The sequence below is a fragment of the Melitaea cinxia genome, chromosome 26, assembly GCF_905220565.1.
Source record: "Melitaea cinxia chromosome 26, ilMelCinx1.1, whole genome shotgun sequence".
Taxonomy (NCBI): Eukaryota; Metazoa; Arthropoda; class Insecta; order Lepidoptera; family Nymphalidae; genus Melitaea; species Melitaea cinxia.
This window is the reverse complement of record NC_059419.1, coordinates 10,971,371-10,988,968: the sequence shown is the minus strand read 5'-3', so window position 1 is coordinate 10,988,968 and position 17,598 is coordinate 10,971,371. Positions and strand designations below refer to the sequence as shown.

At 33.6% G+C, this 17,598-nt stretch overlaps 1 long non-coding RNA gene across 1 annotated transcript; it reads left to right on the top strand.

The window, feature by feature from the left end:
• Nucleotides 1–1,250: 1,250 nt before the first annotated feature.
• LOC123666588 lies at nucleotides 1,251–15,821 on the top strand. The gene is made up of 3 exons (XR_006745283.1): nucleotides 1,251–1,358; nucleotides 8,670–8,717; nucleotides 15,726–15,821. It is a non-coding gene; the product is annotated as an uncharacterized LOC123666588 (long non-coding RNA).
• The last annotated feature ends 1,777 nt before the right edge of the window (nucleotides 15,822–17,598 follow it).

The following is a 17,598-nucleotide window of genomic DNA, read 5'->3' as shown; positions in this document are numbered from 1 at the left end:
TAAAGGTCAAAACATCTTTATTACAGGCTCATAACATTTTTGAAGAGGCATCTACGTGCTTGATTCATTTTTTTTGTGTAATTAGACATGTTCTTAGTTTTAATATCGTATTTTTGATTGTATTTCTAAAATATTTTCTATACTATGTCACTAACCATAAGCAAATTTTTTGCTCCGTGTTACTAACAATTCTTGATGAGTTTGATTTCAGATGGCGTTTTTGATAGATGTTGTGTTTATAACATGTAAGTATGGCATATATGTTTTTATATAAGAATAATATATAATATTTAACGATTGAAACATATTTTTGCTATTTTTTATTTAAAACGCCCGTGTATGTAAAGTAAAGTTCAAAAACATAGATGGCGTGTTTAACAATTTGTCAAGTGAGTTTTAGTTCATGAAGGACATCATAGATGGCGTTGGTGAGAGTTTATATAGAGTCTGATAGTGTTGAATCAATTAATAATTAAATGTTTTTATATCGAATATTGCTCAGTACGGTAAATATAAACACAAGTTCGAATCCCGTTTGTATCAAATATTTGTGTTTCACACTCGCGTGTGTTACTTGAGGAAAAAAATATCCTATAGCCTCCTTCGGTAAATGGGCTATCCAACACATAAAGTATTTTTCAACTCGAACGAGTAGTTCCTGAGATTAGAGCGTTTTAACAAAGAAACAAACGTTTCAGGTTTATATTAGTGTACATTCGTTTCCTTCTGAGTTACCCAATCGTGATTCAAAAAACATATAAGACCGTCGGTCTCAGGTATAATCACAGACCGATAGTGTAATATAAAATTCACATCTCCAGATTTTTATTGAGAAAACCTGTGTCCCAGCAGTGGGTAGTTCCAGTTTACGATTCAACTTAGTTCTTTAATGAATAACTAAATGACAAATTAAATTAAGTAATATAGAATGAGATGAAAGAATTTAGCCAAGCCCTCTCTTCCCGTGGGTGTCGTAAGAGGCGACTAAGGGATAACAAGGTTCCACTACCACCTCGGAACTTAAGAAGCCGACCGATGGCGGGATAACCATCCAACTGCTGGCTTTGAAATACACAGGCCGAAGACGGGCAGCAGCGTCTTCGGTGCGACAAAGCCAGTACTGCGGTCACCAACCCGCCTGCCCAGCGTGGTGACTATGGGCAAAACACATGAGTTCACGTTATTTTTGGCGTAAGCTTGTGGAGGCCTATGTCCAACAGTGGACTGTATAGGCTGTAATGATGAATATAGAATGAACGTTTTCATCTCGATTAGGTTAATAATTTCAAATTGTGTATATTTTCAGGTTATCTATGTTTCACTATTGAGAGCGAGATATGGTACGCGCGTAATATAATGTAAGTGTAATTTTATAATAATAGTAGCTGTTCCCCGCGGTTATACACGTGTTAATCTTAGGACAAAAAGTCTATAACATTCCTCGGTAATGAGGTATCAATCACAAAAAGTTTTTTTTTTTTTTAAATTCGAACCATTAGTTCCTGAGATTGGCGCGTTTAAACAAAGTTTTCAGCTTTATAATACTAGTATATATAAAAATATAGATTAGTTGACCTGGCGAATTTCGTAGCGCCATTTTTTTATGTGTATATACTATTTTCTATGTTATATTATATAAACCTACTCCGGATAGTGATGACGTGTTGGCGCAACGGTCACAGCACTGGTTTGTGGCTATTGCGCTGACGGTTGCGGGTTCGATCTCGCACATATCACAAACATATTATGAATTGACCATGCAGATGTTTGCCGCGGTCTCCCCACCGAGGAAGCACGTTAAGCCGTCGGTCCCTGGTTGTTACCATGTACACCTGATAGGGATCATTACTCATAGTAGGAAATATATCCGTCAATTCGCATTGGAGTAACGAGGTAGATTATTCTCTGATCCTTCTCCTACATAGGTAAAGAGGCCTATGCCCAGCAGTGGGATATTACAGGCTGAAACATAGCGTACTCCGGATAGTAACGAATATCTAAAAGGAAAAATATTAAATTCAATTGCAGTCGTTTTGAAGTTATATATTCTCCATTATTAATAATAAATTACTTTCAATATTATGTAACCACCAAACGGACAGCAAATGTTAAAACCAGTTCTAAAAGATTTATAAATAAATATCTTATAACATACACACACGGTCGTCTGTTCCTAAAGTAAGCGACTTAATGCTTGTGTTATAGGTAACAGCCGACTGATATAGCTACATATTTTTTCCGTAAATACATACGAATAATACACGTAAATAAAAATAAATACATCTATAACACCTAGACTAGGGGCGGAATCAAACTCACAACCCAGAAGCAGAAATCAGGGTCACTGCACACTACGTCTTCGGGCTAATCATTTATATAGAGTAAAATTTCGATTTAAAGGTTGAAAAATTACAAAAAAAACGTAACCGAAAATAAACCCAATAGGCACTAAAATATTTTTATACTGTAGCACGCCATTAACTTGCCAATCAAAAATATTACATTAAGTGGTGCAAGGAATGCGATTGCAGGACAATACACTCAGCTACGTTGCAGCGGCCATTTGTGTGTGTTTAGTGTATATGTAATAATCCTTAAATAAGACCGGTTATGCAACTTTGGAACGTTTCTGGAACGGTTCCAGAGTCGTCCGAACGGCTACAGCGCTGTATATCTTAGATTATTCCGGAGAAAAAAAATCGAAAAACCACATAGAGTAGAATGTCATGGAAGTGGTAACGGTTCGTAGTGATTTGAGATTTACTTAAATGGTTTGTACAAAACAAAAAAAGGGAAGTATTTTAATACTTTCTAATTTCTGTCTTTCTTTACATATAATAAAATTTTGTAGTTAGATAGTATCTTAACAAAAAAGTATGTAAACATAATAGATAATAAAAAAGAAACAAAAATAAGGGCTTGCATGAGAGGAGCATGATAGATGTTCACGCTGGCTTTACACGAAAGTACTGTGTTGTTCTTGTCGATGTAATTAAAACTTGTCTTGTCAAACGAAATAATTTGTTTAGATATTGTAATACTTGATTTATTAATAAATAATTATTCAACTTTTCCTTGTGGAAAAACATTACACAGTATTTCCTGTAATAACTATAAAAAATTTCACGTGTAAGAAAAAAAATATAAGGAGACCTTATTACAAATTTTGCCCTACGAAGTTGTAGGGTAGCTAGTTAAGGCAATTTTATTACATTCTTTTGATAAACTAAATTACCTTCTATGGAACCCGTAAACTGTCGTGTTTTAGGCCACCACTAGATCAGAGCGGTTCTTATATGCCTATGAATAAGATACGTTTGAAGCTTCGGCTGATTGTGATTGTTATTTTGGCTAAAGTTTTGTATTGGGCATACATATGTCTTTATGTTTGTATTTTAGTATTACGAGTTTCAAATGCCTGAATTAGGATTTCATCTTATGCTTAATTGGAGACGAATATTAATTTATTTATAATGAATATGACGCCTCTCCGAAAAATGTTGATATTTTATTTCACTCATTTTACAACAAAAATTTATCAGGCGTTAAAAATAATACGGAAAATAAATGAAATTTACTCTTAATATGACAAATATTTATTAGCTGGAACCGATAATGATTTAATTTTACATTTGAAATAACGCATAATATAAAGAATACGTACAGTGGGTAAAAACCTCAATCGATCCTAAAAATGACAGAACATCAAACAAGTTTGTACCTCTCTTAATATCTGTGTTTATTTATTTATAATTTAATCCATTTATTCTTTGGTGTAAGAATTTTAGAAAAAAATGTGAATGTGGAGAAATAAAAAAAATAGCCATCATCGAATAGCTTACAAATATATACACATAAAGAAATACTCAAGCGTATCCTTCGCAAGTAGATTCTTGAATATGAATAGGTATTTGCCTAACAGTGGGATATCTATAAACTGTGTTTCTAAGTATAATAAAATATATATCATCACCTCATTAGTACCTTCTGTATATTGTTGCTCTTTTTAATCGATAAACCTTCTACATACACTACTTACCATGGCCTAATCTCTTCAGAAAATATATACTCAAAATTGTAAATTTACAATAACTTACCAACTACCCAGAACTCACCCAGCTATTGAAAAAATACAGGTAAAATATTATATCACGTAGTTAAATAGACTACGTTTCAACTACATTCGGTGCACACAAAAGAAACGTGCCACTTCCACGAACCCTCGTTCCGTGGAAGTTATGAATGACATTAACGAATTCAATTCGAGAAAGAATTACTTTAGAATTGTACGAGAACGTGAATTTAACAATATAAATAGTCGAATTTGGCATGTTGGAACATGTTTAATTTTTAAATGGAGAATGAAATTGAAGTCTCTTGCATGTTTTTGAAAATATTTTTGATATTCTAAAATCTTTCTTTTAATAGCTGTATTTGTTTCAATATGGCTTCAAGTTAAATAACCTTTATTTCCTCGTACTCAACGGCTCTCCATAGCATTTATTCGTGTCTGGGGTTCAGAAAGACACACACTACATAAGCACAAATGTCCGGATCACTGGAATAGAACCCATAACAGCCATCAGCCAGTGTTGTGACCGTTGCGCTAACGCGGCGTAATACGTCACGAGCTTTTTCTTTCCATTTTGTCCGTGTTGAGCTTTTGTTTAGTTATGATGCTAGCGAGTCATAACACGATATTGTATAGCCTGTTACGGCTAGTATTAATAAAAAAATGTAATAGACAGAGAATTGTTACAATAGATTAATTAGTTCAAAGCTAGCCACCTAAAAGTGTAAGTCTTCGAAAGATTATCTATACGAGTTTAATAAAGTGGATAGGTATAAAAAAACAACGTAACGACCTGGCAATGTATCTTTTAAAAAATTAATCTAATGTTCAACCTCAATTAAGATAAAAAAAAACTAAATTAAAGAATTCTAAATTCAAAAATCGTATACAAAACACGCAATATTTCTCTAGTAACATAAAAATAAACAATTTAAAGTTCGAACGTTGAAACATTCAATTTAGAAAAAGAATATGTAGATAAAAAAATTAATTCAAAAATCGAATTAACAACATGCTATATATCTCTAGTAAGTTAAAAATAAGTAAATAAAGTTCAAACGTTCAAAAATTCAATTTAGAAAAAAAATATATGTAGATTAAAAAAAAATTCAAAAATCGAATGAACAACACGAAATATTTCTCAAGCAACGGAACAACTCCAGTATCCGTGCAATTTATCGCCAAATTTACAGTCCCAGTCCACGTCTGCGAATGGCCTCTTGTTATTTATTGAACATAAATATGTACTTCAATGTTTGTTCGAATTAATTCGTGGACGAAGTCGGCGCAGAATTTTACTTTAAAATTTTATAGCATTCGTTTTGTTTGATTGATGATGGTATTGTCGCCGAGTTTTAATTTTAGGAAGGATAGTGGTCACAGTAAATGACCGATTTTAAATAAAGCTGAAATGGTACATGTTTGAATGGATTCTTCTGATTTTTGTCATGGTCTGGGCGTTTGTGTTTTTATTGTGTTAATTTAGATCCCCTATGCACACGTTCCCGACTGGGATCTGTTAGACAACAGGATTTTATACTCCTGGTTAAGTATTTTTAACCGACTTCCAAAAAAGGAGGGGGTTCTCAATACGTGTGTATTTTTTAATTTATTTATGTGACATCAGAGCTTTTAACTGGATGGACCGGTTTCGATGATTTTTTTTAATCGAAAGGTGCTTGTCATGTGGTCTCATTTAAATTTAATCGATATCTGATAAGTACTTTGTGAGCTAATAATGCGTATTTACTTGACTAATTTTTCGTTGACCTACGTTGTATTATACCGGATAACTTTTTTCTGGGTGTACCGATTTTGATGATTTTGTGTTATAAACATTATAAAAATTAAATTCGACAATTGAAATGGGTAAACTACAAGTTGAACTAAAAACAACCTACAATTAATTAAACATAACATTATTCAGTCTCAAAGACATAACAAGGCGTACGCCCCAACGAGTCAAAACGATAAATTCTAGAATTTTCGACGGTTTTAACTCTTGGCTTGTGTCGGCACGGATGAATGTATAAAAAATATATATGGGAAAGATTATAAACGCGAGCAATAAACTATGAAATGATTGCCAAGAACGCGTGGAAACGATATAACTCAGTCCTTTATATGTCTAAGTAAAATTTGGCCGTGTTTATGTATTCATATGTGTAAAATGGGGTGTATGTAAGAATATGCAAGAAGGGATATCTCAAATGTGCTAATAATTAAAATCAATCAAAATAGCTTTATTTAAAAAGACTTCAAAAATACCTTGAATTGGTCATCTTACAAATTAAATTTTTTACTATTTTTAAAAAAGTGAAGCTACTACCGATTCAGAATGTAAATTCTGCAGAAAGGAATCGGGAAGCAGCTCGGCAGTTACTTAAAAAAAACTGTGTTTTAATACAAAATTAGTAATATATATAAGATATCGTCCATTCACGTGATGTCTTTAGCAGATGTGGTGAGGCTTTAGACTACCCCCTCATGCGCAAAATCAAGTGTATAGTTTTTATGCAAAGAATATTTTTATACATTTTTTAGAATATTATCTTTCAAACATACAATTTGAATGAATTATGAACAATTAAGCGTCGTCCTAGACAGAAACCAAAGTTTTTGGTGATTTTCGAGTATTTTTTGTTAATATAGAAATCGCGTAATAAAAAGAATAAAAAAGTGTGTGTACTTATGTACGCACGTAAGAAGTTATACTCCATTGGCTAGCTAACTTCACGTTGCTAACTTCTTCTTCATGGACTAGCTAACTTCAGGGTGTCGATTTATTGTGACGGTGTGCGCGCGCATCGTAAAAATTCACTCTCATAATTTTTCCCTAACACGACAAAAGAAGCATAACTTCAATAAAAGTGATATGTTATTACGGCTCCTTTCTTGTGATATTTCGTGGTCACATCGAGCACAAAAAGGCTTACTAGTCTAAGAAAAAAGCAAATAAACGAATCAAATAATCTAATAGGGTTCCGATAGATGGCGTTAACAGAAACGTAACGAGGTCATGCGCTAGGTAGATTTGACTCCTCATATTTTTTTTGTACCGGGGGCTTTAAATGAAAATCGATTCCAAAACTTCGTAACGATTGCAGTAAATTGGATAATTATTTTTAAACTGTGTACATATGTATCGTTATTCTTTATTATTCAGACCATCGAGAGAATACCGTCGTTAGGGTATTTATACGTTAATAGTGGTTTTCCAAATTGGCATGACGTTATTATTTTTGAACCGATTGACATAAAACAAACACTAAATATTAAGTTAAGCTTACCACAATATATTAGTGAAAACCAGATCTAAATCGGATAAGCCGTTTCTGAGATTAGCGTGCACAAACGCACAGACAAAAATTCTTACAATCATTGTTTCAGGTGCTGTTTGTGTTGATAAAGGTCCCAATAATATTTTTTTCTCATATATCTTCCATGTGCAGACAGCGATCCGTTAAATTTTATTAGATATATTGATTTCGTAGCCGACTTATACTTGAAGCACTAAATTGAACACAAAAGTATACACCAAGTTAACGCGGAAACGTAAAACCGTTAAGGCGTGTTGTAGACGCCGGAATCGAATAAATTGAAACTCTTAAACACTAGCACTAGAACCTTCCACCACTAAATATCATGGAAAGAACATTGTCGCCTTATGTATGTGTTTGTCGTCTTTGTATACTTTTTAACTGGCTTCCAAAAAAGAGAAGGTTTTCAAGTCGACAGTGTCATTTTTATGTGTATTACCCTCCTGACTTTTTACTGGGTTGACCGACTTCGATTATTCTTTTTTTATTCGAAAGGTTGTACTTATGGTTCCATTTAAATTAATCGAGATCTGACGAATACTTTTTTAGCTATATCTAGTAATGCGTATTTGTTTGATAATTTTTTCCGTCAAACGTCGTTTTATTATTAGCTCATTACTTTTTACTGGGTAAACCGATTTTAATTATTCTTCTTTTAATCAAATGGTCAATCATGGTTCATCTTTTTGATTGATATCTGATTACTCCTTCTTGAGTGATCTTTGATAACGTGAATTTACTTGACAATTTTTTCGTCTACTACTAGTCGATGTAATTGAAGTCAGATTTGTTTTGTTTGCGAAAAAAATAAAATATTTTTCTCTAATTTTACATGTGTTTCATACATGTTAATAATTGAGAAATTAAATAGTTTTTGAGTTAGCCCCAATAATGTATCATCACTCATCATCATCACTTTAGCCTATATGTTTTGCCCATAGTCACCACACTGGGTGGCGGGTTTCTGACCGCAAGGCTGGCTTTGTCGCACCGAAGACGCTGCTGTCCGTCTTCGGCCCGTGTATTTCAAAGTCAGCATTTGGATGGTTATCCCGCCATCTGTCGGCTTTTTAAGTTCCAAGATGGTAGTGGAACAGTGCTATCCCTTAGTCGCCTTTACGACATCCACGGGAAGAGAGAGGGTGGCTATATTCTTCACTAGTGTAACCACACAAATAATGATGTTTATTCTATAGGTATCGGTGAACTTTTACACTCTATCTGTTTTGAGAACCCACAAGCCAAATATCTCAAAGATATTTTTGTACGTTTTTCAGGAAAGCTGAAACGGTACAGTGAAAAACGTCAGGTGCCATTCGTTAACGGTGAGTAACTGCAATAATTATGCAACACGCAGTGTGGGACGCCCTACGTAATTTGCCATTTACGATCTATGTAATGCTGGTGGTGGCTGATGAGGATCGTGGAAAGCCGTGTCTGGTGCGCACTTGGAGAAGCATATATCCAGTAGTGGACTGCGATAAGCTGAATAAAAGTGAAGTGCTCGTTGCAAACGGTTACGGTAGCTTATCGACACCTGCAACACGAGGACCTCACCCCACTCTCAGCGACCAATTTCACCACAGGAGCAAAACACTACTCGAAAACAGTATTATTTAGCTGTGATCCTCTGTAAGGTTAATTGCCCCAGTTGAGCTGCTCCAGATTCTGTGCCCTACCTCAATAGAATACTTTTCTTACAACTAGCCCCGTCTTTGACAAGCTTAACAATACAAGAGAATAAACGTGGTATTACGTATATTTTGCCCATTAGTGCCTAAATACCGATTCTTTTATTTGGTTGCGGGTTTGGTCCCAATCCAGGATAGATATTTGTATTTAGACAAATACAGATATTCCCACTGTGCCTTAAGCACGTTAAGCTGTCGGTTCCGGTTGTTATCATAGATACCTGATAGTTATCATTACTCATAGTAAGGAGTGTATCCACTAACCAGCACGAGAGCAGCGCGGTTGATTACGGTTCTTCTCCTACATGGAGAAAGAATAGTTTGCCCAGCAGTGGGATGCTACAGACTGAATTAATCAATCATGTTAGATCGACCCTTAGTATTTTACATTAGTGTCAGGACAAGTTTTTTTTATTATTATTATTATTAGGCCCATCAAAAGTTTGATACGGTATGGACAGTAAATAATATTAATTTCAAGCGTTTTTATAATATAATATTTTTATATTATTTTATAAAAGCTAAAATCTCATTTTAATTCTCATATAAATAAAAATTAACAGCTTAAATAGTAAATACTCATTAAACACTTACTGACGTCATCACATTTTTAATTCGATGTAAATACATACAAATAGGCCATAATAATATATCGTAATCAACAATATTTATTATGCGACGTAATGAGGTTACCCACAACAACAATTACTGTAATTTGATTAATTAGCCTCGATCAACAACATTGTTTGTTTGAACCCCACTGGTGCAAAGTAAGGAGCTATGCACTCCTTATATATGTATCTCATATTTGTAAATACCTTTTAAATTGACAACCGTTCTGGTGTAGTACGGGTTCTATTCCTTTTCAAGGCAGATATTCGTATTCGAATATTATTTTTTGTTCTGAATGTATCTTCATGTGAGTTTCTCTTTCACGCCTTGAGAAACAAGTAAAGATGTCGGTCCCAATTCTTATCACAGACAGGTAATGATCGTTATTCAAAGTAGGAAAGAACTGTTTTGTGATATTACAAAAAATTCTACTAAACCAAATTACAAACAATGTTTGTAATTATCTCAAAGTTTTTTAATGAAATTCGACGAACATTTAAAATAAGAATACAAGTAGGATTTTTAAATGAAGATCGTAAAATCACAACACATGCTACTAAGTGTTCGGACGTCTTTTGAACAATTTTTGTACTAGAATTGTTTCATAATTTCGCAGTGATAATCATTGATTTGTAAGATTTTAAATTAATTTTAGCAATCGATTTGTAATTTTACCCAAACTTTGTTTTGTAAAATTTATTTATTTATTATTTATTTATTTATTTTCTTAGATCTAATATTACAGGCATAAACCAATTCATTAGACATTGTAAAGGAGACAAAAAGAAAAAGAAAATGATTGTAATTTTCCAAATACTCATAACAGTGCAATTTTGGATGCAGCTCATAATATTTTTAACCGACTTCAAAAAAAGGAGGAGGTTACTCAATTCGACCGTATATATATATATTTTTTTTTTTATGTATGTTCGGAGATAACTTCTTCGTTTATGAACCGATTTTGATAATTCTTTTTTTGTTGGAAAGTAGATATTCATAGTTTGGTACCATGATAAGGAAACCAGGATCTGATGATGGAATCCCAGAGAAATCGACGGGAAACTTTCAAAAATCGTAAGGGTGACTAGTAAATTTCATCATTTTTGAATATCATATCAAAAATTGACCGCTCCAGCGGGGTTCGAACCCGCGTCTCCGACGTACCGTGTCGGCGCTCTAGCCAATTAAGCTATGGAACGATACACCCGCTCGAGCGAAATTTTCGATATGATAATTTTTAAATTACGGTTTAAGCGAACCGTGGCGCCGTCTATAGTGAGTATAGTGAAATTTCATCATGTTTTCATTAAGTACTATAAAGCACTACTATTTAATAAAGGTCTGAAGTCGATCTGATGATGGAGAAGAAAGATAGTCGAGGGAACTCTTCAACAATTTGTAGCAATTACCTGCTGTTTGAACTTAATTCGTTTCTATTGATGAGAACTTTGCACCTGTATGAGTTATAAGTGCCATTACAGTCTGATGATGGAGACAAAAGTTAGTCGAGGGAACTCTTTAACGATTTATAGCAATTACCTGCTGTTTGAACTTAATTCATTTCTATTGATGAGAACTTTGCATATATATGAGTTATAAGTGCCATTTCAGTCTGATGATGGAGACGAAAGATAGTCGAGGGTACTCTTCAACGACTTATAGCAATTACCTGCTGTTTGAACTTAATTCGTTTCTATCGATGAGAACTTTGCACCTATATGAGTTATAAGTGCCATTACAGTCTGATGATGGAGACAAAAGTTAGTCGAGGGAAATCTTTAACGATTTATAGCAATTACCTGCTGTTTGACCTTAATTCGTTTCTATTGATGAGAACTTTGCATATATATGAGTTATAAGTGCCATTTCAGTCTAATGATGGAGACGAAAGATAGTCGAGGGTACTCTTCAACGAATTATAGCCATTACCTGCTGTTCGAACTTAATTTGTTTCTATTGATGAGAACTTTGCACCTATATGAGTTACAAGTGCCATTAAAGTCTGATGATGGAGACGAAAGATAGTCGTGGGAACTTTTCCACGATTTATAGCAATTACCTGCTGTGTGATCGTCTGTGTCGCAGGACCAGGTTTGATGATGGAGCCCATAAACACTCGAGGGAATTTCTCAACAATTTACAGCAGTTACCTTTTGCTGTTTGACGACCGCTTTGATATAATGGTGCATGTGCCGTGTCGGCGGCGCCTAAACACCGACGGTCGTGGGTTCTATTCCAGCTCGGAGTGGATATTTATGTTTATTCAAATATTCATTTTCGGTCTAGTTGTTAATCCTTGTGGTTCCCCCAACCTAGCCTCGGAGAACACGCTAGGCTGTCAGTCCCGGTTGTTATTACGTACACCTGATAGCGAACTTTACTCATAGTATGTCGACGCGTTAGCGCAGCGGTCACAGCACCGGCTGTTGCGCTGGCGTTGGTGGGTTCAATCTCCGCGCACGACAGACATTTGTATTGGCCATATAGATGTTTGTCATTGTCTGGGTGTTTGTGCTTGTGTATTTTGTATGTTTCCGGACCCCCGACACAAGAGAAAAAGCATCCTTGTTAGGTCTACCTATCACTAAAAATTGTAAAATAAAATAATTATTAATAAAAAAAAAACCGACTTCAAACAGGCAACTAAAAAGTGAAAAATAAATTTACTTAGTACAAAGTAATTCGTATTTTGATTTAGTTAATCAGAAATGATAAAATAAATATTTTATAATTTTGAAGTTGGTGCCAAGTAAATACTACAACAACCTGGCTACAATAACAAATACAAACAACACACACACAACAAACAAGTACAAAAAATATTATTAGATATGTCAAAACAATAACAGAATAATAACAGTATTCAACCTAATAGTCAATGAAACAAATTATGAAAGAAAACTGAATACAACTTACGAGTAGATACTAGAGTAGTTATTGTTTGTAAATTTATTTTTCACTTTTTAGTTTCCTGTTTGAAGTCGGTTTTTTTTATTAAAAATTATTTTATAAAATTAATATCTGACATATAATTGTATCTTACAGACAAAACAATCTGACACATAATCAATATTCCAAATATTACGGTAAACGTTCTTCACAAATAAACTCCAGTCGCACAAACATTTTTCTTCTTCTTTAATTTCTCTCACCACCAATATTTATCCATCAGATATTTTTATTCTCAACCTTTAAAAGTAACAGTTATTGATTCTCTAGAATATAAATAACTACATATTTACCTATTAGCGACTGTTTGCTGGAGGTAGAAAAGACCCCAACCTCTTAACCTTCTCGCATATGAAGAATAACCCTTCGTTATTCGGTATTTTTGCAGTAATCAAAATATGTAGTCAGGACAAAGTTGGCATGAAATAATACTATACAATGTTAATATAATTTAAATGATTAGTGCATTCGTAATATAGGTGAGGGACAAGAATTACTCTTGACCTGGTGTCAAGTTTTAAGAGTATTTAATTGATTTTTCATACATTATCAGTGTAATATAAATTAAAATGCAAGTGATAATTAGTTTACAAAACCTTTATTTATGGCAAGGTTTGCCTTATTTCTGTTACCCTACTTTTAAGGTAAACGCTTCCGTTAATATATTTTGCATACAACAGATTAAGAACACTATAATACAATTTAAAGAATCATGCTTGTGATTGTAGTCAAAAAACAAAATTTAAAATAAAAAAAAAGTCTTTACCCAGTATACTTCAAAGGCATTTTGAGCGATCATATAATAATTTGTAAAATTGAATTTTTTGAAAACTATTATTTAATGGTCATATAAAGCTTTTTATAAGCCAAAGATTCGGAATTTTGAGTGATGTTTCATAATTTTATAGTAAAAATAATAAAAACGACGCAATTACCTAAAGAGCGTCAAATACGTGAACTTTTCTTGATGAACATTACGTTTTCTGAAATTTACTAACTTTTAGCGCAATTTCCCTAATTTTTGATTCCGTAAACACTTTTTGTAAAATCATTAGAAAAACGTAAAAAAAGTATCCAATTGGTCAAGCTATTTTTAAGTTTAGCGCAAAGCGTTTATCAGTTCATTTTAATTTATAAAGATTCTGCTTGGCAGTAAAAGTAAAAGAAAAAAAATCGCTTTATAATTAATTGTACGTAGTATGTCTAACGTGACCAAACGTCCCGTTTTAACTGTAATCGTTTCGCTTTTTTTGGCTGTATCCCGGTGTCCAGATTTTTCCAGGACATTCGTGTATTTAATTTGTCAAATTTAAAAGATAATAGAATACAGATTACTAAGCTAACTCAAAAAGTCTCTCGTCAAATCTTGCTCAAATTTGAATAAGATCACACGACTAGTACCAGCGTTCGATTAAAAAATCAAAATTAGTACACCTAGTAAAATGTTATAACGTAACGCACATAGCACCCGAAGTGAGACCATCCTTCAAATTAATAAACCTTTTGTTGTAATAATGGAAAAGAAAAACCGATGACCCATTCTGAACTAGAAAAAAAAATGGTCAAAGTATATCACTACCTTCGTACGTGGCATCGCATCCTCAAATAGTAATATAATTCTTATTAACGATTACAATTAAAATTACAAATTACATATAATAATCAAAGTTGTCACGGACGCTATCACGAGTCGTGTAAACATACGCTCGAGATCAAAGTTTACTGGAGATACGAAGGTAAATGATCGTCTATGCAAAACATCCATACGTATTTATGTACGTTAATAGCATTTAAATTATAATTATAATTGGTTTCATTCAAATTAACTGCGAGGAACTCTATTAGGTTGCATTTTTTATGAAACATGCCACAATATTCGGCAATTTATTGAGAGAGGGTACATCAAGAAATATCTTGATCAAATTTTAAGCAGCAACAACAGTAACTGGGAAAGCAATTTTATGCCACTTTTACCCTCACATACACACATAAATCAGCCGATCGCAGTCACTTGCTGGACGTAGGCCTCCACAAGTTCGCGCTAAAAATGGCGTGAACTCATGTGTTTTGCCCACAGTCACCACGTTGGGCAGGCGGATTGGTAACCGCAGGGCTGGCTTTGTCGCACCATCACATACTTTTAAAAAATTACGTAAATATTACTGTTTTCAAGTAGTGTTTTGTCCCGGTGGTGGGTAAGGTAGCCAGAGCTCCTGGAAAGGGTCGAGTGTAGGTCGGCCATGAGCTTGCAATGTTTTTAATGGTGCTGGCGTCCTTAAGATATGGTATCCGCTTACATTTAGACGGACCGTACGCTTCGTCAAGCCATCGTGTCCTATCAAGCGGCCGAATATCTCATCTCTTCTTATATCCGTTATTTTTAAAAGCACTAATTTCCATAGGTATGGTCTCACTTTACTCACTTCAACCTATCGCAGTTCACTCCTGGACATAGGCCTCCCAAAATTAGCACCAAACATCCCGGTTTTTTATATTTTATAATATTCATCCCAATGACTACAATCAAATTAATTAACGATCTCTGTAATTGTGTCACTTTGTAATGATTAAAACAATAGCTTTAAAAATAAACTGTAATATGCAATATGAGTACTATATTTAATCATCCGTATTTGGATAACTGACTTAAGTTTATCTACTGAATTATGTTTAATTATATGCATATGGTGCTTACATTCACGAGATGTGCACTTAAATTAAGCATAATGAATATTTCCGTGACAACGCGTTGGCGTTTGTCGGTAGCGAGTTCGATCCCCGCACATGACAAACATTTGTATTGGCCATACAGATGTTTGATGTAGTCTGGGTGTTGTGCAGTCCTTGTGGGTCTCCCCCTTAACAACCGGGACCGACAGCTTAACGTGCTCTCCGAGGTATGGTGGCGAGACCGACAAGGATAGACATCCAAATTGGAAAGATATATTTATATATACAAATATTCATCCCGAGCGGGTATCGATCCCGCAAGCAACCGGTGTGTAGGCGCACGCACTACTACACAAAGAGTGGTTGTTATATCTTAATTACCAGATAATAATTTATCATCTTTTGTTTCAGGTTTCGCTAAGAGTATCAGCAATTCAAGATTAAATATTTTTATGAGATTATACTAATTTTCTATCATATTAAAATGTAATATATTTTGTAAGCTGTTATATTTAATTAAATAAATATAGCTAAATGTTGCAAAAGGGGTTTTTTATTATTCATTCTAATATATTATAGTGAAACATTTTTTTATGTGCAGGGTAATAATCCTTCTCCTGAGTTCCTTCGCCAACATGAAAAAAAATTCGTATATCTTTTTATATCTCTTAGCATACACACACGGTCGTCTGTTCCTAAGGGAAGCAACTTAATGCTTGTTTTAGCTAACAGACGACTGATACAGGCTGTTTTTTTTTTTGATAAATATATATAGTGATGTTACAGGTAGGATTGTGATAATAACATAAAAATCAGTATGAAATATTCTGTACAATTTTTATTTTAAACTAGTTATGCCCGCGACATCGTCCGCATGTAATTTAACGAAAAAGCTGTTGTTCGGTTCGCATAGTTATGAAATAAATACATTTCTAAATTAAAAGGCAGACAGACAAAAATTGTAAAAAATGTTATTTTGGTATATATACCGTGTATGCATCCACATTTAGTAAAAAAACTATTATTTTAATATTACAAATAGACACTCCAATTTTATTTATTTATATAAACTATACGACTACATAGAAAACTATTATTATTTCAATAAAAAAATGAAAATACGAAATTATTCAAATTTTAAAATGATATATTTTGACGATGTAAGAACCACCAAGTCAATTTTGCAGTCAATGATCAATTGCTTACGCGTTGTTGTGTATCAGTCTTTATTATACTTTACCAAGTATAAAATTTTTATTTAAAGCCAATGATCGTGACATCGATTCCATGGTATTTGTAACCTGGTCGGCATTCTTTTTTATACATTTAGATCGGCAAACCTGCATACAACTTACTGTTAATTTTTATGACATTTTTAAATTGAATAACTTTGTGAAAAATTCATATATCATTTAAGTAATCGCGAATTATTATTCCGTTCCCAAAACTATTCTGAGTATTGGTTCTATTCTATATTGGTCTATTTTAACATTGTTCTCCTTATGTGAATAGAATGTTTTTGTCACTGTAAGGTACGCGGTCTTAATTTTACTATTATTCATTTGCGTGTTGTCGTCACCTTTAACTGTGCTGGCACTTAGCTATAGTACTGCTGATTATTATATTTTATGTTGCAACAGTGTACAGTATGTTGGTGATCTAATAAATTAATTAATACAGCTAACCTGATGGTAAGCGATCACCGCAGCTTATAGACTCCCTAGGGGCTCTGGTCACCTTACTCACCACAGGAACACGACACCGCTTGAGAGCAACATTATTTAGCTGTGATCTGCTGTAAGGTCGAGGTACTTTCCCAGTTGGGCTACTTCAGATTTTGACCAGGATAATATCTACTGTGCCCATTTTTATTTATGGGAAGATGGGACCGAATCTTCAAATACGCCACTGCTTTTACGTCAAACGTATCAAAAATAATTTAAATTAAAAAAAAAATATGGATTATATTATATAATTTATTCACATCAACAAAACAACATTTTTTATCTACATCACTATTTAAATAGTCCTATCTTTATATACTGTTTATCATATATTTATTATGGTCAATAAATAAGTGACCGTAAAAGCAAAAATATACAAATTGACGATATTATTACACTCGATAATCGTAATACAACGTTTACGTCGATTTAGCTAATTTTTGTGATTTACTTTATAAAATAAACTACCTGTGTGCCAGTTTCACAGACGTCAATTTAAGAATAAAAAAATAGCTCACAGCCTTCATTGCACGTTGAGCGACTTTAAATTTGTGTACCAG